Genomic DNA, 23,327 nt, shown 5'->3' with positions numbered 1-23,327 from the left:
GGGAACCAAAGCGGGTCCAAAAGGGCAGTTTGGAAAAAAACATTTTTAGGCTGACAAGTGGGGCCGAATTGTTAGTGGTATAAATAAGACAAAGCTGGGTGGTAGGAATTTTGTGGATTCTTGCAGATTCCGGAAGGTTTCATCACAAAAATGTAGAGCGCTGGGCAGGGATGGAAGGAGAATTGCTTCCCCTTTCACCCCCGCCCCCCTCACCTCCCGTGGTGTCTGATGACATCAGCACGCGGTCATTAGAGGCTTCCCCCCTGCAGGCTGGAAGTTCAGCTTCCAGTACGGATCAGAAGAGGAATGCAAAAGCATTTCTCCTCCAATCATGTGGAGGGGCGAGAGAGGCATGAAAGAAGAGGAAATGCCTTTCCTTTCCTTTCATTTCTCTCTCTGCATTTCTACATTAGTTTTGCCTTACATGTACTAAAAGGGAAGGTTTTGGGTCTGGCAAATGGGCACTTGCCAGGTCAACATGGCAGTTTAACACAGCACACACAGACACTGCAATGGCAGGTCTGAGACATGTTTTCAGCGATACTCATGTGGGTGGCACAATCAGTGCTACAGGCCCGCTAGTAGTATTAGATTTACAGGCCCTGGGCATACACAGAGGGTTCACTATACTAGTGGCTTATTAGTAAAAGCAATATGCCCATCATAGATAACCAACGATAATCACAATTTACATAGGTTGCAATTTAGCACTGATCAGCAGTTGTAAAGTACCCAGAGTTCCAAAACCAGCAAAAGCGAAAATCAGCATGCAACCAAAAATACAGGAGGCAGAGGCAAAAAGACTGGGGAAACTACACCAAGGATGCCAGGTCTAAAACGTTTACCCCTCAGCTGAGAGTGGGGAGAACTACCCAACCTCATGGGAGTTCTCATCACGGAGGCAGAAGAATCTAGACAGACCATCAGCATTGGTGTGTTCAGTACCAGGGTGGTGTTCCACTGTAAAGTCCATTCCCTGTAGGGAGATGGACCACTTCAATAGTTTTGCATTCTCACCCCTCGTCTAAATCAACCATCTGAGGGGGCTGTAGTTTGTCTCAACCCAGAAGTGAGTACCAAAGAAATAGGGTCTTAGCTTCATTAGCAGACAGACCGCAGCAAAAGATTCTCTCACAATTGCTCTCCACCTCTGTTCCCTGGGGAGTAACCTCCTGTTAATGAAGGCTACAGGCTGGTCTAGTTCATCCTCGTTTAGCTGTGTTAGAACTGCCCAACACTGTGCTCTGAAGCATCAATCTGCACAAGAAATTCCTTGGAGAAGTCGGGTGCCTTCAGCATGAGTGCTGTGCACATAGCTGCCTTCAGGGCATCTAAAGCGGTCTGACAAGCTTCAATCCAGATCACTTTTTGGGCTTTTTCTTGGAAGTCAACTCTGTCAAGGGGGCAACAATGGCGCCATTGCCCTTGACAAATCTCCTCTATTAACCAGTGAGACCTAAAAAGGCTCTCATCTGGGTATTGATGGGTTTCCAAGCCAGAAGTCTGTCAATCTCGGGCCTGGCCAATCCCCACCTGGTGGCCCAAGTAGACCACCGACCCCTGCTCTATTTGGCACTTACTGGCCTTAATAGTGAGGCCTGTCTTCTGCAGGGCCTTTAACACTTCTCAGAGGTGCTGCTAGTGAGTCTCCCAGCTAGAGCTGAAATGTCATCCTGGTAGGCTTAACTGAAATCCTCCAGTCCTACGAAGACCTGGTTGACCAACCTCTGAAAGGTGGCAGGGGCATTTTTCAACCCAAAGAGAATGACAGCGAGCTGGTAGTGCCCCTCTGGTGTTGAAAACGCTGACCTCCCTTTGGTCCCATCAGTCAAGGCAATCTGCCAGTATTTAGACGTTAAGTCAAAGGTACTGAGGAACTTGGCAGATCCTAGCAAATCTATGAGCTCATCTGCTCTGGGGATGAGGTGCGTGTCAGTCTATAGTGATGGCATTGAGTTCACAGTAGTCCACACAGAACCTAAGTTCAGGGGTGGCACCTGGTGCAGCAGCCTTTGGGACCAAGATCACTGGGCTGGCCCAAGGACTGCTGGAGAACTCTAACACCCCTAACACTAGCATCTTGGAGACCTCTCCCTTGATGCTGGCTTTGACCTTGTCAGTCACAATGTAGATTTTATATTTCAGTCACTGTCATCAGTGTCCATATCATGGGTGCACTAATGAGAGACTCTTGGGGTCAAGGGACACAGAGTGGCAAACTGCCCCAGCACTGGTGACAGTCCCTCTGCTGTTCCACGGTCAGTGCTAGGGAAAGGTTCACTTTCTCCACAGACCCATCTTGGTCTTTGACAGGCAGGAGATCACTCTCATCCTCCATTCCATTATCAGTTGCTAGGAGAATGGTCAATTCTGATCTCTCAAAATGTGGTTTGAGGTGGTTCACATGTATGACTCTAGAAGGGCTCCTTTGAGTCTGCAAGTTCACCAGTTAGGTGACAGTATTTTTGCGCTCCACCACCTCAAATGCCCAGTCCACTTGTCCTGGAGAGCACAAGGCTCTACTGGCGCCATGACCCACACTTTCTGGCCAGGTTGAAGCTCAACCAGAGTGGCATTCTGGTCATACCATTGTTTCATATCCTCCTGTCTTGCTTCCAGTTTCACCTAATTGAGTGTCCTGAAGCGTGTAGTCTGGTTTCTGAAGGCAAGCATGTAGCAAAATACATACCTACTGGGGGCTTTCTCCAGGCCCTTTTTCACCAGGCTAAGAGGTCCTCTCACAGGGTGCCCGAACAGCAACTCAAAGGGTCTAAAGCCAAGTCCCTTCTGCAGTACCTCACTGTATTCAAAGAGAAGGCATAGAAAAAGGATGCCCCATTTACGCCTCATGGATTCTGACAGACCCATAATCATGCCCTACAGGGTACGGTTGAACCTTTCAACCAATCCATATTCTTTAGGGTGGTAAGGAGTGGCGAACTTGTAGGCCACCCCACACTTGTTTCACAGAGTCCTCACATAGGTAGATATGAAGTTGGTACCCTGGTCGGATACCAGTTCCTTGGGGAACCCCATGAGAGAAAAGATTCCTATCAATGCCCGTTCCACCACAGGTGCCATCACTGACCTCAGAGGAATAGCCTCCCGGTACTGGGTGGCATGGTCCACCAAGACCAGGATGTACCTGTTGCGCCTGGCTGTCTTGGGGTCCAGATGCGCCACAAATTTGATCCCCACCTGCTCATAAGGGGTACTCATGACGGGGAATGGTTGGAGGGGATCCTTGCATCTACCCCACTCTTGACTTGCCTAGCAAGTCTGGTAAGACCTACAATGGGCATCAGCGTGCCTGCACGTTTTGGGCAAGTAAAAGGGGGTGACAATCCTCTCAAAAGTTTTTTCCTGTCCCAAATGTCCTGCCAAAGGCATTATGAGCCAGACCTAATAGGAAGGTTCTGAAACGCTAGAGTACCACCAGCACTCGTGCTGCCCCAGGCTCAGCAACCACAGGCTCACTATACAGAGGACCATTCTCCCAGTAGATACAATGTGATCCAGACTCCTGGCCAGCTGCTTGGTCTCAAGTCTGCCACTGCAGACCCTCAAGATAAGAACATGTCTTCTGCACCTCACAGAACACCTCCCTGGTGGAACCCCCTTCTTGCTGCCAATGGGTCTGCTCAGACACAACCCCCAGTTTGGCCACCTGTTTCCCTGTAGGTTCTGGGGTGTCCCCCTCAGGATCCACCTCCTCTCAGACCATGGGAACTTCTGGTACACATTTCCCACACCCCCTGCTCCTCCTCTTCCTGGCAAGCACCCCAGCCACTCTTTCAGGTTTAAGTCCTCCTGATCACCCTTACTGGGTGCCATAGACTGAGTGGTCACCCATGCCCACTCAGGCAGACCCACCATCTCCAAGTGTGACCTGCGTTCCAACTCACACTAAGGGGAATTCTCTAGGTCATTACCTAGCAGACAGTCATCAGGCATTCAAACGGAACCTGCACCACCTTGTACCGGAGCACAGGGTTGTCCACAGCAACTACTTGGTGAAACACATTCAGGACCACCTGCTCTTCAGACACCAGGTGACATTTGACAGAAGTCACAGTGGCTCCTGTGTCTCTCAGAGCCTACACTCTCTGGCCATTGGTGGTCACCCACTGCTTATACTTCTTAGTGTTCTCAGGCACGAGGGTCCTCTGGACCATCTCACTGTCCCCTAGTGAGACAAGGGTCATCTCAGCTGGCTACCACCTTTCTCCTGGGACCAATTCCTCCCCAAGGGCGACACTGGCCACTCCTCTTGACTGTGCACCCGTAGTGCCGGTGTCCACTTGGGACACTTAGGTTCTCCCCTCGTGTGATCCTCCTAATCACATGCATAACACTTGTGGGGACCCATCTCTGAAGGATTCCCTGTAGAGATCCACAGCCTCTTCTCACCTGGGGATGGGAATCCTTACCCTGTGAACTAGGTTGGGGCCCTTTAGTGACTTCCTGTGTTTACCCTAGCCCCCCACTTCTTCTGATGGTGACCCTGCTCACACTTGGTGGAGTCTCCCCCATACCTCTTGTGGACCCTGGTACTCACCCAGCGATCCACCTCCTGGGCAAACTTCCTGGGGTCAGTCAGCTTGCTGTCAATTAGATGCTTGTGCAGCTCTGGAAAACAAAGACTATACAAGTGCTCCTATGCAACCAAATTGTACAGCCCCTCATAATCTGTTACCCTGCTGCCCTTCACCCAACTATCCAGTGTACTGCAAAACGAATTAACACATAAAAACCAAGTTAAAGATTCCACCTTCTTGTAGGACCTAAACATTTCCTTGTACTGATCTGGGATGAGACCATACCTAGTGAGTAGGGCATCCTTTATGGTAGAGTAGGTGAGCCCCTGGGAATCCCCCCATGGCTGTCAAGGTGTCCCTACTCTCTACCTCAAAGTGCTTCCACAGACCTGTCCCCAGTGTACGTCACGGACCCTCTGTCATGCGGAGAGCTGATTCATAGCCCTTAAGCCACAAATGTATGTCATCCTCCCTCTTATAGTCCTTCACTAAATCTTTAGGAATGTGCACCCTTCTCTCAGACTGCACTGGAAATATGCTGCCACCATTTGTTCTGGGTTCAGCCTGCTTGGCCTTGAGGTCCAGTTCTGTCATACGTCATGAATCAAAAACAATTTGTTTTCCTCCAGAGCAAGGGCCCGTGCCCTCTCTTGCTGCTCCATTTCAAACCTTTTGCTTTCCTCTGGCAACCTGAGCTTCTCAAGCTCCAAATGATGTCACCTCTCTGTTTGTCTGTCCATCAGTTCCTCTCTGTAGAAATACTGCTACCTGCCCTGGGGGATGCCCTCCCTCCAGGCAGGTCCTGGTTATCCACCAAGTGACCATGTATGCTTAGCTCCTCTCTCTCCACAACAACATTTTCCTCCTCTGTGGGCCCATCAGCCTCCTCTGCTGCCAACCAGGCCGTCAGCACCTTTTGCAGCTCCTCCTTCCTATTCAGACTTCTAACAGGAGAATTGAGTTCCTTACAAAACGTTTTGAGCTGAAGTACTGGGTAGGTTTACAACCTCTCCTGCTCAAACACTATTTTTGTAGCTCCAACTGATGGCTCGCCATACTGAGACATGATTGTGCATAAGATTTCAAAAGTTCCAAAGTTTTAGAAAGAAAAATAAAAACCAAAAATAAAAAGCAGTATGTGGTCACATAATGGTCTGCACTAAGGACCTAGTTTACACCAATCACTGTATGTCAAGTACAAATCCAAGTCATATCCTCATCGCTGATCACCAGAGTTGGAAATGGGGTCTCTAGTTGGCAGTCAGTTTATATCCTGTCCAAGTAGGGACCCTCACTCTAGACATGGGTAAGGGAGTTACACTCCTAAAACAACCCCTGCTCACCCCCTTGGTAGCTTAGTACGAGCAGTCAGACTTCTCTCAGAGGCAATATGTTAAGTATTTTTACCCACACACAGTAACACAGTGAAAACACAACAAATGGATACCACATCAGTGTAGAAAAATAGCCAATATTTATCTAAGTAAAACAAGACCAAAACAACAAAAATCCAACATGCGCAAGCAAATATATGAATTTTTTAAGATTTAATCCCAAAAAAGCGATTAGAAATGCAATAGTTCTAACTGGGGCTATCACAATGTTGTTTACAGAGTTGTTCCCAACAGTCTGATGCCACTGGCGACAGACTGCAGCACCGCTCACGGAGTCGCATGGACCCAGGGGTACAGTACCTTAGAACTGAGAAAAACAAAGACAGTGCACAGAGTCGGGAGGTGAGGTGTTTGCTGGAGCCGGTGAGGCATCAGTTTCTTACTGCTATTGGGGAGGTGAGGTGTTAGTTCCTCACAGATGCAGGGGAGGTGATGCCGTGTTGGTGGTGAGGCGTTGGTTCCTTATGATTCGGCAGTGTCTATGAATCAGGCGAATTAAGATGCGATGGGGTGACCCCTCAGGGTCATGGTCACACCACGTGGCCACAGGTACGACAGCAGAGTCGGTTGTCACCGATGTCGGTGACACAGCACTTAGGACTCACAATCTCATAGGACTTCAAAGGTGCTTTGGTGGCTTTGGGCCAGCAGCACCAATTCTGCAGCATCGTGTCATTGCACTTCAGTGGGGACAACAGCTTTAGATGCAGGCAGCAGCACAGAGTTGCACAGCAGTGCCGGTTCTGGAATCGTCCGGTGTCAATGTGCCTGGTTCTTCTTGTTTTTAGGCCAGCTTTCACTCCCAAAGGCCTGGGAACTGGAGTGGGCACCGCCTGGCGAGTCAGGCACCTCAGCAAGAGGCTTGCAGGTGAAGTCTCTATTGTCCCCGAGACTTCTTAACTGGGGGCAAAATCAGTCCCAGCACTTGGAGAAACTTCACAAGGAGGATACACAGCAAAGTCCACTCTTTGTCCTCTCCAAAGCCAAAGGAGCACCTGCAGGCCAACCCGGCAAAGCACACACATGAAAGGGGCAGTACTCCTCCTCTCAGCTCTTCAGCTCGTCTCCTTGGCAGAGTCTCCTCTTGATCTAGAAGTGTTCTAACATTGTGGGATCAGCAGTCAAATACTTATACTCATTTCTGCCTTTGAAGTAGTCAAAGTTCAAAGGAAAGTTTTTGTACTACACAAGACCCTGCCTTTCATACTCTAGTCCCAGACACATTCTAGGGTGCTGGCGATTGCATTGTGTAAGGACGCGCAGAGCCCTATTCAGGTGCAAGTGTCAGCTTTTCCCACCACTCTAGTCCAGGAAGGCCCATCAGGATATGCAGGGCACACCTCAGCTCTCTCTTGTTACTATCTAGAGTGAATTAACAAGCAGCCCAACTGTCATCCTGACCCAGACATGTATTTAGCAGCCAGGCAGAGGCACAGACTTGTTAAGCAAGAAAATGCCCACTTTCTAAAAGTTGATAAACAAACTAGGTCAACTTGGGGTAAGTATATACCTAAATTCCCACGGCATTAAAAATACTTTTTTCAATCAACTTTAATCTAAAATGAATGTATAATACTCCAAATTAATTTATATCACCATTTAATAATTAATCTAATGAAAAAAACATATCTCCTTTAATAATAAAAACTTCATAATAAATTAGGTGCTCTCAATATACGACGCAGTGAAAGTGCAAAAGTGTTGTACGTACATAAGTGTAATATACAATATATACAAATGTGGTTAAAAAACATATGAAGAAAAATGCAAACTTCAAAAAGACCCCTTCAATCCAGGTGTCTTGAAGTTGCTTATATATAATCCACATATAATATAGTCAACGTTTCAACCCTATATCAAGACATCAATCATTAGTGGGTCATCCTCAGGACTGAATACCTCTTTTAACTGGGAACACCTAATATTTTAAATATCATACTTGAACGATTCCCATTAATTCATAGAATACATCTCCTCTTTTTTATATTTCCTGGTGTCAATAATTTACAATTTACAACCTCCTCCAATTGGCAAGAATCTTCCAATACTTTATTGCAAATTTGCAGGAATTCCTTTATTTTGCCTTAAAAGAGTATTTTCGGGTTGTGTCTGCAGAAAAAGAAAACCGCAGTCCGTGTCGTCTTTCTAAAAGTGGCATTTTCCAAACTGACAATCTAAACAACAACTTTACTAAATGATTTATTTTTAAATTGTGAGATCAGAGACCCAAACTCCATATCTCTATCTGGTCCCAATACTAAATTACACTTAAAAGATATTTCAAGACAATCTCTATGTTAACCTATGGGAGAGATAGGTCTTGCAATAGTATAAAGCAAATATGGCAGTATTCCACTATCAGGACATGTAAACACAGTAGTATATGTCCTACCCTTTAGATGCACTTCACCCTGCCCATTGGTCTACCTTGGGCCTACTGTCAACATCAGGACAGTGTGCGCTCCACGGGCGACGAAGTGCAAAAAGCCAATCCTTATGCAATGTAATAATTCATGCATTGTGTGTTGATGCAGTATGTTAACCTTTTGCATTGCAGAGATTTATCTTGAAACGTCATTAATGCTGTTTGCAATGTATTGTTCATTTTAAAGGTTTTACTGCAGGATTACAGGGAGTGGTTAGGGTGTGGTCCCTATTCTGAGCCCTTCTAGAATCCTTTCCTGCAGTCTGGCTGGGTGTGACACGTGGGCGGGGTCTGGGTCTATTTAAGGGACCCAGTCCAGCTCCACGTGCTCACTATTCAGAGGTCCCAGTGCCGAGCAGCAGCATTTTCCAGAGCTCCTATCCGGAGGCCTACCTCGGCTTTTCCAGGCCCTGTCCTCATTATCTTGGTGATCCTCAAGCAGGGTGGTAAGGCGGAGGTCGGATTAGGCTACTGACTCCATTTTCAGAAATATTCGAGTTTTGGGCCTTTTGGTTAATCGCGTGTGCAATGGTTTTCTTGGCTGCGCAATCATTTTATTACATTTGAATCTTGATGTACGAATCGGTAACAGAGTGCGCGATTCATTCTTAGCATTTAACCTTTGCAGTACAGATCGGCAGAGTGCGCGATCATTTCATGACATTTGAATCTTGATGTACGAATCGGCAGCAGTGTGCGCAATTCATTCTTGGCATTTAACTCTTGCAGTACAGATTGGCAGAGTGTGCGATCATTTTATGACATTTGAATCTTGATGTACGAATCGGCGACAGAGTGTGCAATTCATCCTTGGCCTATAACTCTTGCAATACAGATCGGCAGAGTGCGCGATCATTTCACGACCTTTGAATCTTGATGTACAAATTGGCAGCAGTGTGCGCGATTCATTCTTGGCATTTAACTCTTACAGTACAGATCGGCAGAATGCGCGATCATTTCATGGCTTTTAACCCTTGCAGTACAGATTGGCAGAGTGCGTGATCATTTCATGACATTTGAATCTCGATGAACGAATCAGCAAGAGTGTGCGTGATTTATTCTTGGCATTTAACCCTTGCAGTACAGATTGGCAGAGTGCACGATCATTTCATGGCATTTAACCCTTGCAGTACAAATCAACAGAGTGTGCGATCATTTCATGCAATTTAACCCTTGCAGTACTGATCAGCAGAGTGCGTGATCATTTCAGGCTTTTTCGTCTCGCTGCACAATCTGGCAATAAGGTCTGCAAAAGTTTCTAGACAATTGACTCTTGAAACCCAAAACCAAAAAGAGTGATATTCAATGTTCAGGGTATTCTTGAAACTCAGATCGAACAGAGTGTTATTCAATGTTCAGAGTATTCTTGAAACCTAGATCAAACACAGTGTTAGTCAATGTTCCGAGTATTATTGAAACCAAGATTCAACAGAGTGTTATTCAATGTTCATAGTATTCTTTAAACCTAGATCCAACAGAGTGTTATTCAATGTTCATAGTATTCTTGAAACCTAGATCCAAGCGAGTGTTATTCAATGCTCATAGTATTCTTGAAACCTAGATCCAACAGAGTGTTATTCAATGTTCAGAGCAGAAGATGTTATTCTAAAAAACACTCATTTTAAAGTTTGCATAATCCTTCTTTATTTTCCAGGTTCCCAGAGCTAATAAGGTCATGTTCTAGAAAAGCTCTTGATCATTCATGTTATCAGTATATAAATATTTGGAACAAAGTTAAAAATTTAATAATAAAGTTATTAATGTGAATAATCTTGCTATTGTGTTCTTAACTCTTGCTCCCACAGGTCTCCTTCCCCTCTGTTCCCAACCTAAAACCCCATCCCCCACTTGGCCATTTTTTAACTCTGTGCTGTGATAGCTAATAGAGTTTGGAGCTGCCAAGAAGTGGACATATTGGGAACAGGCGCAAACCCAGAGAATCCGGTCTCCCTGGCAGAATTGTGAGCCCACAAATTTTTAATCCTCTGGTTTTGCGCTAGGTTCTCAATATGGCCTCATGGGAAGAGTTACTTCAGGTAGTTACGCAGCTCCAATTAGATGTAGTTGAATCTAAAAACATAGCAGCCAATCTATCATAAAGGGTGGATCAGTTAAAAAACAAAGTGGGAAAGATGGAGCAAAGTCCTTTGGGTGCGGGTAGGCTTAATCCTTCAACTAACATTTCACTCACAGTTCTCACAACCCTTCCTTTGGCTCCCCCAGAAAGGTCTTCAGGTGATTCTCAGAAAACACAATTCCTTTTGACTCAAGTAGAATTGCATTTTACATGTCTGCCAAACACCTTCCCTGATGCCCAATCCAGGGTGGCCTTCCTGCTATCCTATTTGACAGGAGACGCGGCCACCTGGGCAATCTCTCTTATGCGTAAAGACAGTCCCCTGCTTTATAATTGGAGAAACTTTGTCTGGGAATTTGAAAGAGTGTTTGATCAAAGAACAGTTACTCTATCCGCAGACCGAGAACTGCTAGAATTGCGACAAGGCAATAAAGACCTAGGGCCATATGTATGAAAATTTGGGTTTGCGAATCGCAAATAGCGATTATTAAGAAATCGCTATTTCCAAGTTGCAAGTGGCCATGTAACAAACTTGCGATTCGGAATTAGCGATTTCTTAAAAATCGCAATTTGTGGTTTGCGAGGCCCATTTACTGAATCGCAATTTGCATTCTCGCAATTTGCGATTTGTTTGCGATTCGGTAAAAAATTGCAAATTGCGAGAAAGTTCGTGAATGCACACCTGGAGGAGCCTGATGACATCACCAGCAGGAAATGAGTCATCCCAGGCAGTTTCAGGTGCCACACCCAAACCAGCATCGTGAGAGAGAGCAGCCCAGCCACATAGAGCAGCACTCAGCAGGAGCAGAAACACCTGAGCCAGGATGGAGACCCCAGGAACATCACAGGAGAAGCAGGAGACCGCCTGTTTGGGAAATCTTCACTCCAGGTTCCTGAGAGCGAAAAAATAAGGTTATGGCTGGACATCCAGGGGAAAATCTGCGCCATTGGAGTGGCACAGCACTCCATAGAGGAGATTAAGAAAAGGTGGTATGACCTGCGCTCCTGGGCAAAGGAGAGGGTGGCAAGGAGACTTGCGGAGGCCAGGGGCACAGGTGGCGGACCACCAACCGAACCACCATCCACACCACTGGAGGACCCGGTGGAATCCAAACTCCTCTCTGAAACTGTGACAGGGGTCATAGATATCGACACCTCCGGTCAACCGAGTACCAGCCAAGGTAAGTGCAATGTTGTTTGTGAACCCAATATGTGTATGCACAAAAGCCCCTTAGGAATTAGCATGTACTGTGAAGTAGTGTGTGAAGTAGTCCAGTCCACATCTTAGAAGCAGCACAACAATGCATTATGGGAGTTGCAGTCCACAAACTGGTACAGACAGTAGCATAACAATGTAATGAAGCATAGTGACACCCAAGGTAACACAACACACACAACACCATGTAGAGCAGTAGCTGTACCTTTATTGCCATTTTCAGACAGATAATGTAACATACAGGACTGACATGCTGCATATTGTTGTTGCAGGTGGGCCAGGCCCAGCAGCCACACACAGTCTATGTGTAGGGGAGACGAACACCCAGCAGCCCTCTGACACCAACACCAGTGGGTCCCTCCACATCTCCACTGTGCGCCGCAGGCCCAGGGCACTACCACTGCCAGACTTCAGCGGCGACTCAGATGTGCAGCAGGAGGGGCCAAGAACACCGTCTGCACCAGACAGGTGCAGCCAGATACTGGAGGGCAGGGGTCAGCCAGCACAACGCAGGAGTGCCACAGTGTCCCGGCTGCAACCTCATGAGGCAGGTGAGGGTCCGTCCTTGTTCGGGGGCCTTGAGGCTGCTATGTTGCAGCAACAATGCCTGCAAAACAAGCGCATACTTAGTTTGGACCGGAACCTGTGAGTCCACAATAGACACATGATGGGCCTGCATCGGCAACTGGACGCACTGAACAGCAACATCACACAGCTGCGTGAGGGACAGGTGCAGGCTTCTGAGGACACTAGGGACCTTACTAGTGCAGTGCGTGACCTCTGCCAGGAGCTGCGCCATGAAAGAGTTAGCCGGCGCAGACAGGAACACCAATTCAGGACAATGTTTGGCAGCTACTGCAGGTCCTCCAACAGGATGGCGAACTCCACAGCACTCATCGCCCGTCGCGCTGTGGCGGCACAAGTGGAGGCTGCACACACGCGCAGGGACGTGGTCCAGGGCCTTGTGCACATCACTAATGTGATTGAACATGTAATGGGACAGAGATCTGCCCCTCCCAGTGAGGTAGCCTTGGGGGACACTGAGGACAGTTCTAGCCTCAGTAGTGTGGCCGTACCTGCAGCAGACACCAGACGGCGCAGTGCCAGGCGCAGCACTGCCACTGAAGGTGACATTCAAGGTGCCAGTGAGTTAACTGGGCCCCCGAGTGGTGTGCGTGGGAGGAGAAAGTGACTCTTGCCGCAATTGCACTGGTGTTGCCACTATGACGTAATAGTGCGTGACTCAGTTCTTTTGTTAATTTTAGTTTTTTACATCACCTGTTTACTTTATTTATCACTCATTCATTACCTGACGTAAGGAAATACATTTCTATCACTACAGGTACAGTTCTCAGTGGATTTTTGTCATTCATACTCACGTCTGAAATGGTTGTGTGTGATGCCGGCACGCCTTTGCCTTCCCTCTGCTGCACATGGTCCTGTCTGCTGGCTGTAGAGGTGGTATGGGATCATCATTGTTAGACCTGACATGCCTTAGGGTGGTCACCCCTAACTTTTTGCCTGCCTCCCTCCACTTTTTGGACCCTGTTTTGCTGGCTTTTAGACTCTGCGCACTTTACCACTGCTAACCAGTGCTAAAGTGCATATGCTCTCTTCCTTTTTAAACATGGTAACTCTGGATCATACCTGATTGGACTATTTAATCTACTTATAAGTCCCTAGTAATGTGCAGTACATGTGCCTAGGGCCTGTAGATTAAATGCTACTAGTGGACCTGCAACACTGGTTGTGCCACCCACTTAAGTAGCCCCCTTAACCTTGTCTCAGGCTTGCCATTGCAAGGCCTGTGTGTGACGTTTCACTGCCACCTCGACTTGGCATTTAAAAGTACTTGCCAAGCCTAGAACTCCCCTTTTTCTACATATAAGTCACCCTTAATGTGTGCCCTAGGTAACCCCTAGGGCAGGGTGCTGTGTAGGTAAAAGGCAGGACATGTACCTGGGTAGTTATATGTCCTGGTAGTGTAAAGCTCCTAAATTCGTTTTTACACTACTGTGAGGCCTGCTCCCTTCATAGGCTAACATTGGGGCTGCCCTCATACACTGTAGAAGTGGCAGCTGCTGATCTGAAAGGAGCAGGGAGGTCATATTTAGTATGGCCAGAATGGTAATACAAAATCCTGCTGACTGGTGAAGTCGGATTAAATATTGCTATTCTAGAAATGCCACTTTTAGAAAGTGAGCATTTCTTTGCACTTAAATCTTTCTGTGCCTTACAATCCACGTCTGGCTGGCTTGGTTGACAGCTCCTGGTGCATTCACTCAGACACACCCCAAACACAGGGTACTCAGCCTCGCTTGCATACATCTGCATTTTGAATGGGTCTTCCTGGGCTGGGAGGGTGGAGGGCCTGCTCTCACACAAAGGACTGCCACACCCCCTACTGGGACCCTGGCAGACAGGATTGAACTGAAAGGGGACCTGGTGCACTTCTTAGCCACTCTTTGAAGTCTCCCCCACTTCAAGGGCACATTTGGGTATAAAACAGGGCCTCTGCCCTACCTCATCAGACACTTGCTGGAGAAGAAACCTGAACCAGAAACTACATCCTGCCAAGAAGAACTGCCTGACTGCTCAAAGGACTCACCTGTCTGCTTTCTACAAAGGACTGCTGCCTTGCTGTTGCCCTGCTGCCTTTCTGAACTCTTGTCTGGCTGTGAAAGTGCTCTCCAAGGGCTTGGATAGAGCTTGCCTCCTGTTCCCTGAAGTCTCAGGACCAAAAAGACTTCCCTTTTTCACTTGGACGCTCCGTGCGCCGCACACCGACGCTGATCGAAGCAACGCTCTTGGGACGACCGAAAATCCGACGCACGGCTTCGCAAGGACATCGCCGCCCGACCTCTAGAGGAGAAATCGACGCGACGCCTGCCGTGAGATCGTAATTTCAACGCGCAGCCCCGCAGACCGACGTCTAGAGGAGAAATCGACGCAACGCCTGCGGTGAGATCGTAATTTCGACGCGAAGCCCCGCAGACCGACGCGCTGCCGGAGAACAGGCCGGAAAATCCACGCACAGACCCGGGACATCTGGTAATCCCCGCGATCCACAGAAAGAGACTGTCCGCGCGCCGGAAAACAACGCAAGACTTCTCCGCGTGGAAAATAACGACGCAAGTCCTGTGTGCTGAGGAGAAATCGACGCACACACCCTTTTTCCACGCACCTCTTCCTCTGTGGCCCTCTGAGGAGATTTTACCACTCTAAACCAGGTACTTGTGCTTGAAAGAGACTTTGTTTATATTCTAAAGACTTAAGACACTTTATATCACTTTTCAGTGATATCTCTACAATTATCCTGATAAATATTATATATTTTTCTAAACACTGTGTGGTGTATTTTTGTGGTGCTATATGGTGGTATTGTATGATTTATTGCACAAATACTTTACACATTGCCTTCTAAGTTAAGCCTGATTGCTCGTGCCAAGCTACCAGAGGGTGGGCACAGGATAATCTTGGATTGTGTGTGACTTACCCTGACTAGAGTGAGGGCTTTTGCTTGGACAGGGGGTAACCTGACTGCCAACCAAAAACCCCATTTCCAAGAATCATCCTCATCTGATTCAGTGTCACTGATTTCTATAGGTATGCCCCTGGTTGTAGCTATATTGTGCAAGATTGCACAAGTAGCCACTATTCTACATGTGGTTTCTGGACTGTACTGTAGTGCCCCTCCACTTTTGTGGAGGCAACGGAAGCGACTCTTCAGCAGGCCAAATGTGCGCTCCACAACGTTGCGGGTTGCCCTGTGTGCTGCATTGTATCTCCGTTCTTCTGGTGTTGCGGGATTGAAGTAGGGCGTCATCATGTAGGTGCGCACTGCGTAGACACTGTCTCCTGGAAGGGACAGAAGGTGTGATGAGTAACTCAGCCATCTGACATGGGTTTGTCATCTATGCGCCAGTGTACAGAGTGACATTACCTAGTAGATCTCCTTCACCAAGCTCCCCAGCTAGCAGTCTTGTGTGAATGCCGCTGTGGCGAAAGATGTATGAATCATGTGTGCTCCCGGGTACCTGGCCACGAGATCAGTTATGATATAGGAGGCATTGCATATCACCTGCATATTCATGGAATGTTGGTATTTACGGTTTGGGTACACATACTCTGTGTCTGATGGTGGACATATTGCCACATGTGTGCCATCTATGGCACCTAGGACGTGGGGGAACTGTGCTATCTGGTAGAAATCAATTTTTGTCTGCTGTATTTCCTGTGGGGTGTGGGGGAATCTGATGTACTGTTGGAGTTTGCTTAGCATGGCGTTGATAAATGCATTGAAAAATCTGGAGAGGGTACTCTGTGAGACCCCCCCCAGCCACTGCTATGACTCCTTGATAGCTCCCTGAGGCGAGTAGGTGTAGGGAGCATAATACCTGCACATGGGTGGGTATGCTGTGAGTCCTTAGTGTTCTGCGCTGCACTATGGGTTGTAGCTCAGCTATCAGATCAAGTATCATGGCTGAGTTCAACCTATAACTCTCAAATATTTCCTCCTCTGTCAGGTCAAATAGTGTAATGCGCACTCTGAAAATGCGCTCCTGTCTCATCCTCCCTCTCCTCAAACCTGCCAAGATCCTCATCCTCCTCGCCATGCCGTAGAGTGCAGCCATTGTGGAAAAGAGTCTGAGGCATTCTGGGCCTCTTTATATAGGTTGCACCTGGTTACCACCTGGTTTCACTTAGTGGTATTTTGCATCTGCAAAATGCCATTCTGCGGAAAATCGCTAATTGCGATTTTTTGATGCATCTATTTGCGATTTGGATTTTGCGAATCGCATTTTGCGCCTCGCAATTTCCTACTGGAAATTCCGAAACGCAAAATGCGACTCGCAAAACCAGCTCGCACCGGAAAAAATCGCAATTTTTGCGATTTCTTAATTTTGGTCTGCGAATGCCTTTCATGCATCCCAGACCACGTTTTTGCACTCGCAAACCGCTGATTTTTGCGATTCGCACCGTTTGCAAGTGCAAAAACTTTTCATACATCTGGCCCCTAGTTTCTTACTTGGCTAGCTTTAATCAGCTGATGGCAGAAACATCCTGACCTGAAGAAAAGCAAGTAGCCCTGTTCTACCAAGGACTCAAAGATGAGCTAAAAGACATTCTTGCTCAGATCGATCCTCAACCCACGGATTGTCAAGATTTGATAAATCTTCTTTTGAGACTAGATCATCGTCTTGCAGAACGACAGGGAACACGCAAAAAGACTGAGAAAAATTCCTGGCATGTTCATGAGCACGGAAAATCACAATTTCAGAGAGCGAACAGTCATGAACCAATGGAAATTGGAACCATCAGGCGGCCCTTAACAAAAGAAGAGAAAGATTTACGTTGAAAAGACAGACAATGTCTGTACTGTGGTCGAAAGGGCCATTTCGCTGGAGAATGTCCTGCAAAACCCAAAAGACAAACAAACCCCTACCAAGAAGGTGGTAGCAAATGCACAGATCAAGCAGAAAAACTAGAACACCCAAGGTGTACAGAAGGGTGGCTCTTGGGTGTAACAAGTGGAACCTTCACAAGATGGTAGACAAATGTTACCCGAGTCAAGACATCTAAAGTTAGATCTAGAAGTACTGGTAAAAGAAAAGCCTTATCTAAAGGAAGCCATAGTAGATTATCGGGCTACTGGAAATTTTATCGATGCACAATTGATCCAAACATGGGGGATCCCATGTAAGAAGAAGAAAACACCAGAAATAGTACAAGTCGTAGATGGAAAACCCCTATCTGGAGGTCTGGTGACTCTGCAGACCTTCCCCTTGTCTGTGATCTGTAAAGAGGGAAATCAAGACACCAAACACGAAGAAAAAATAATCTTTGATGTCATCCATGCTCCTCAGTATGGGATCATCCTTGGAATGCCGTGGGTAAGCTACCCTAACCCTGTAATAAATTGGCAAGAAAGGAAAATCACGTTTTCTTCACTCCTGTGTAAAGAAAAATGTATGCAGACATCAAGTGTCACAGATCCTCGCAAATCCCACATAGCCATAGACGCTGAAACAGATGTAAAGCTGCCTTTGCAGTATTCATCATTCCTTGATGTTATTGACAAAAAAGAAGCCTTCTCCGCCTTCCCAGTCTTGACTCACCCAGATACTGACCGTCCATTCATAGCAGAAGAAGATGCTTCAGACATGACAATTGGGGCAGTGTTATCGCAACACAACAAAGATAATCGCCAAACGGACAATCTATCCAGTCAGGGTTCTACCATGTTAGCCCCAATCCAGACCCCTTGAGCTATCATTGCTCCAGACAAAATCCTTTGCATCATCAAAACCGAAGACTTTTTTGAAGAAATTCATAATTCTTTCACCATTGAAAAAAGACAGAAATGGGCTCAAGCAGATCCCAAAAGATCGATCAAACAAGGCCTACCTTTTCATGATGCATGCTTATTTGTTCCAACTATCAAGTTTTTCAAATTAGTGTTTCATTGGTTGCACGTTATACCTACGGCAGGTCATCCAGGTATTCCTAAGACTCTTGAACTAATACAACGATATTTTTGGTGGCCTACTTTGACAAAAGACGTTAAGCAAATGGTGGCAAACTGCAAATTTTGTGCTTGCATCAAGAAAAGTCATTCAAAACCAAAAGGGCTGTTACATCATCTCCCGCCTCCACTTCGACCTTGGGAAACCATATCCTTAGACTTTATTACAGGACTGCCAGTTGTTCAACATCACTCAGTAATCCTTGTGATGGTAGATAGTCTCACTAAATATGCACATTTCATTGCTTGCAGGAAATTGCCTACCTCCAGTGAATTGGCAACAATGCTTTTAAATCGAGTGGTCCGTTATCACGGACTACCAAAAGTGATTCTCTCCGATCGAGGATCACAATTTGCCTCTAACTTCTGAAAACGTGGTGCAAAACGCTACAAGTTACATCTACACTATCTACCAGTCATCATCCTCAAAAGGATAGCCAAACTAGAGACTAAATCAAACATTGAAACAATATCTATGGGGGTCATTCTGACCCTGGCGGTAATTACCGCCATGGCGGAGGTCGGCGGTAGCACCGCCAACAGGCTGGCGGTGCACCGCTGGGCATTTTGACCGCGGCGGTTCAGCCGCGGCCAGAAACGGAAAGTCGGCGGTGTACCGCCGACTTCCCGCTGCCCTTGAGAATCCTCCATGGCGGCGGAGCGCGCTCCGCCGCCATGGGGATTCTGACACCCCCTACCGCCATCCTGTTCCTGGCGGGTCTCCCGCCAGGAACAGGATGGCGATAGGGGGTGCCGTGGGGCCCCCGTAAGAGGGCCCCACGAAGAATTTCAGTGTCTGCTTTGCAGACACTGAAATTCGCGACGGGTGCAACTGCACCCGTCGCACCTTCCCACTCCGCCGGCTCCATTCTGCGCCGCCGTCCTCGTGGGAAGGGTGTTTCCCGCTGGGCTGGCGGGCGGACTTTCGGCGGTCGCCCGCCAGCCCAGTGGGAAACCCAGAATGACCGCCGCGGTCTTTTGACCGCGGTACGGTCTTTTGACCGCGGTACGGTCTTTTGACCGCGGTACGGTCTTCTGGCGGTTCCCGCTTGGCGGGCGGCTACCGCCGCCCGCCAAGCTTAGAATCACCCCCTATGTGCTTACGCTGAGAAAGCACTTCATTCTTGGAAATCAATGCTTTGGTTAGCTGAACTGGCCGATTATATGACGGAACACCGAATTAAAAACAACTACTAACCTTAACAACGAGGTCGGAACACCGACCTCGTCCTTACTACTAATGATTTTACCACGAATGCCTTAACAACGATATTTCGTTGTAAAGGCATTCCTGATCAAATCATTAGCAATAGGCACCATTCACCCTAATCCCTCACCCCACCCCCCCAACCCCACCCCAAAACCTAAAACCCGCTGACCCCCCACCCACTCCCCAAAACCAAAAACGCCCCACCCCCCCAACCCCACCCCAAAACCTAAAACCCCCTAACCCCCACCCCCTCCCCAAAACCAAAAACGCCCCACCCCCCCAACCCCACCCCAAAACCTAAAACCCCCTGACCCCCCACCCCCACCCCCACCCCAAAACCTAAACCCACCACTTACCTTCGCCAACTCCCTTCTTTGTACCTTAACCACGCATGTTCGTTGTTCAGAACATACGTAGTTAAGGCACAAAAATACAAAGTCATGGTTAAAAAAAGCGTTGTTACGCTTTCGTTAACCACGACTTTCGTAATAAAAAAGTCATAAAAAAGGATGTTTCCCGAACTGGCCTACAATAACTTGTATCATACTTCCACTGGCGCAACGCCCTTTTTTGGTCTATGTGGCTATCATCCTGATACCTTGCCAACCACAATTCCACAAGAAAGTTCACTTACACCAGCGGTGTCAGAAACAATACGACAACTCCATCAAACCCAGAAACAAATCCAGCAACATCTAGATAAAGCAAAACAATTGTATAAAAAACATTATGACAAAAAACACTGTGAAGGACCACAATATAAACCAGGAGACAGAGTGTGGCTTTCCACACGCCATATTGATTTCAAGAAAAAACAATGTTTAATCCCAAATATATAGGTCCTTACACAGTCCTTCAGCAGATCATTCCAGTAACCTCTAAGCTGCAGTTACCAAAATCGCTACGTATTCATCCAGTGTTTCATACTGCTCTCCTGAAAAGAGCAGTCCAAAAAAATAATAATAACCAGCTCTCAACCAGCTTCAGTTCTAGTACAGGGGCAATTGGAATACGAAGGAAAACAGGTTCTGGATTCAAAATTTAGAGGTCGTAATCTCTAGTATCTAACATCTTGGAAAGGTTACGGTCCAGAGAACAACTCATGGGTCTCCGCATCTGACATTCATGCTCCACGACTAGTACGGCGTTTTCATCGCCTAAACCCAGACAAGCCTGGCCCTAGAGCATGTTCGGGAGGGGGGAGTACTGTCAACATGAGGACAGTGAGCACTCTACGGGCGACGTATTGCAAAAAGCCAATCCTTATGCAATGTAATAATTCATGCACTGTGTGTTGATGTTAACCTTTTGCATTGCAGAGATTTATCTTGAAACGTCATTAATGCTGTTTGCAGTGTATTGTTCATTTTCAAGGCTTTGCTGCAGGATTACAGGGAGTTGTTAGGGTGTGGTCCCTATTCTGAGCCCTTCTAGAATCCTTTCCCGTAGTCTGGCTGGGTGTGGCACATGGGTGGGGTCTGGGTCTATTTTCCTGAGCTCCTGTTCCCGGAGGCCTACCTAGGCTTTTCCAGGCCCTGTCCTCATTATACTGGTGATCCTCAAGCAGGGCAGTAAGGCGGATGTCTGGTTAGGCCACCGACTCCGTTTTCAGAAATATTCGAGTTTTGGGCCTTTTTGTTAATCGCGTGTGCAATGGTTTGTTTGGCTGCGCAATCATTTTATGACATTTGAATCTTGATGTACGAATCAGCAACAGAGTGCGAGATTCGTTCATGGCATTTAACCCTTGTAGTACATATCGGCAGAGTGCGCGATCATTTAATGACATTTGAATCTTGATATACGAATCGGCAACAGTGTGCGCGATTCATTCTTGGCATTTAACTCTTGCAGTACAGATCAGCAGAGTGCGCAATCATTTTATGACATTTGAATCTTGATGTAAGAATCGACAACAGAGTGCGCGATTCGTTCTTGGCCTTTAACTCTTGCAGTACAGATCGGCAGAGTGTGCAATAATTTCATGACATTTGAATCTTGCTGTAGGAATCGGCAACAGTGTGCGCGATTCATTCTTGGCATTTAACTCTTACAGTACAGATCGGCAGAGTGCGCAATCATTTCATGGCATTTAACCTTTGCAGTACACATCGGTTGAGTACGCGATCATTTCATGACATTTGAATCTTGATGTACGAATCGGCACTAGTGTGCGCGATTCATTCTTGGCATTTAACCCTTACAGTACAGATTGGCAGAGTGCGCGATCATTTCATGGCATTTAACCCTTGCAGTACAGATCAACAGAGTGTGCAATCATTTCATGGCATTTAACCCTTGCAGTACTGATCGGCAGAGTGCGTGATCGTCTAGGATTTTTCATCTTGCTGCACAATCTGGCAATAAGGTGTGCAAAAGTTTCTAGATAATTGACTCTTGAAAACCAAAACCAAAAAGGGTGATATTCAATGTTCAGAGTATTCTTGAAACTCAGATCGAACAGAGTGTTATTCAATGTTCAGAGTATTCTTGAAACCTAGATCAAACAGAGTGTTAGTCAATGTTCAGAATATTATTGAAACCCAGACTCAACAGAGTGTTATTCAATGTTCATAGTATTCTTGAAACCTAGATCCAACTGAGTGTGATTTAATGTTCATAGTATTCTTGAAACCTAGGTTCAACAGAGTGTAATTCAATGTTCATAGTATTCTTGAAACCTAGATCCAACAGAGTGTTTATTTAATGTTCAGAGCATAAAATGTTATTCTAAAAAATGCTCATTTTAAAGTTTGCATAATCCTTCTTTATTTTCCTGGTTCCCAGAGGTAATAAGGTCATGTTATAGAAAAGCTCTTGATCATTCATGTATGTAAATATTTGGAACAAAGGTTATGAAAGTCAATGTGACTAATCTTGCTATTGTGTTATCTCTTGCTCCCACAGGTCTCCTTCCCCGCTGTTCCCAACTTAAAACCCATCCCCCACTTGGCCATTCTTAAACTCCGTGCTATGATAGCTAGTAGAGTTTGGAGCTGCCAAGAGGTGGACATATTAGGAACAGACGCAAACCCCGAGGATCCGGTCTCCCTGAAACCTACCTTAGGGGTGCCTTACTTGTTCTAAAAGGGAAGGTCTTGGGCCTTGCAAGAGGGTGAACTGAACAGGTCAACATGGCAGTTTAAAACTGCACACACAGACACTGCAATGGTAGGTCTGAGACATGTTTGTGGGGCTACTCATGTGCATGGTACAATCAGTGCTTCAGGACCACTAGTAGCACTTGATTTACAGGGAAATCAACTAACCATAGTCACAATTTGCACAGCAGCACTTGCACTTTACCACTGATCAGCAGTGGTAAAGTGCCCAGAATACCAAAAGCAGAAAAAACTAAATCCAGCACACAGTCAAAAATACAGGATGCAGAGACAAAAAGACAGATGAACCATGTGAAAGGATTCAGGTCTAACAGGGCGTTTGTGTGTCTTGGGGGGCTGGGAGTTGGAGGTGCTGGGTAATGTGGGAGTACTGGGTGTGTGTGTGTGTCTACAGGTATGCTGGGAGTGGTGGATGTCTGTGTGTCTGTTGGTGTGGTGTATGCAAGTATGCTGGGTATGGTGGATATCTTTGTGTCTGCTGGGGTAGTGTCTGCAGGTATGGTGGATATCTCTATGTCTGTTGGGGTGGTGTCTGCAGATATGGTGGGTATGTTGGGTGTGTCACTGACTGTTGTGGTGGTGCCTGTGGGTATGCTTGATGTTGTCTGTGGTATGGTGAGGGTGTTGGGGTTGGGGGTATCTGTGGAAGTGGTGACTGATGTGTGTGTGAGTGTCTATTGAGCACTTGCATGCCAGTGTGTTCTGTGGTATTTGTGTCTATGTGTGCTGCTCTTATGTGTTGAGGTAGGTGCATACAGATAAGCCTATGTGATTGGTATAGGTAGAGGAAGGGGGATTTGGATTAGGAAAAGGGGGCTG

This window comes from Pleurodeles waltl, chromosome 1_2, assembly GCF_031143425.1.
Source record: "Pleurodeles waltl isolate 20211129_DDA chromosome 1_2, aPleWal1.hap1.20221129, whole genome shotgun sequence".
Lineage (NCBI taxonomy): Eukaryota > Metazoa > Chordata > Amphibia > Caudata > Salamandridae > Pleurodeles > Pleurodeles waltl.
This window is presented reverse-complemented; position numbering follows the sequence as displayed.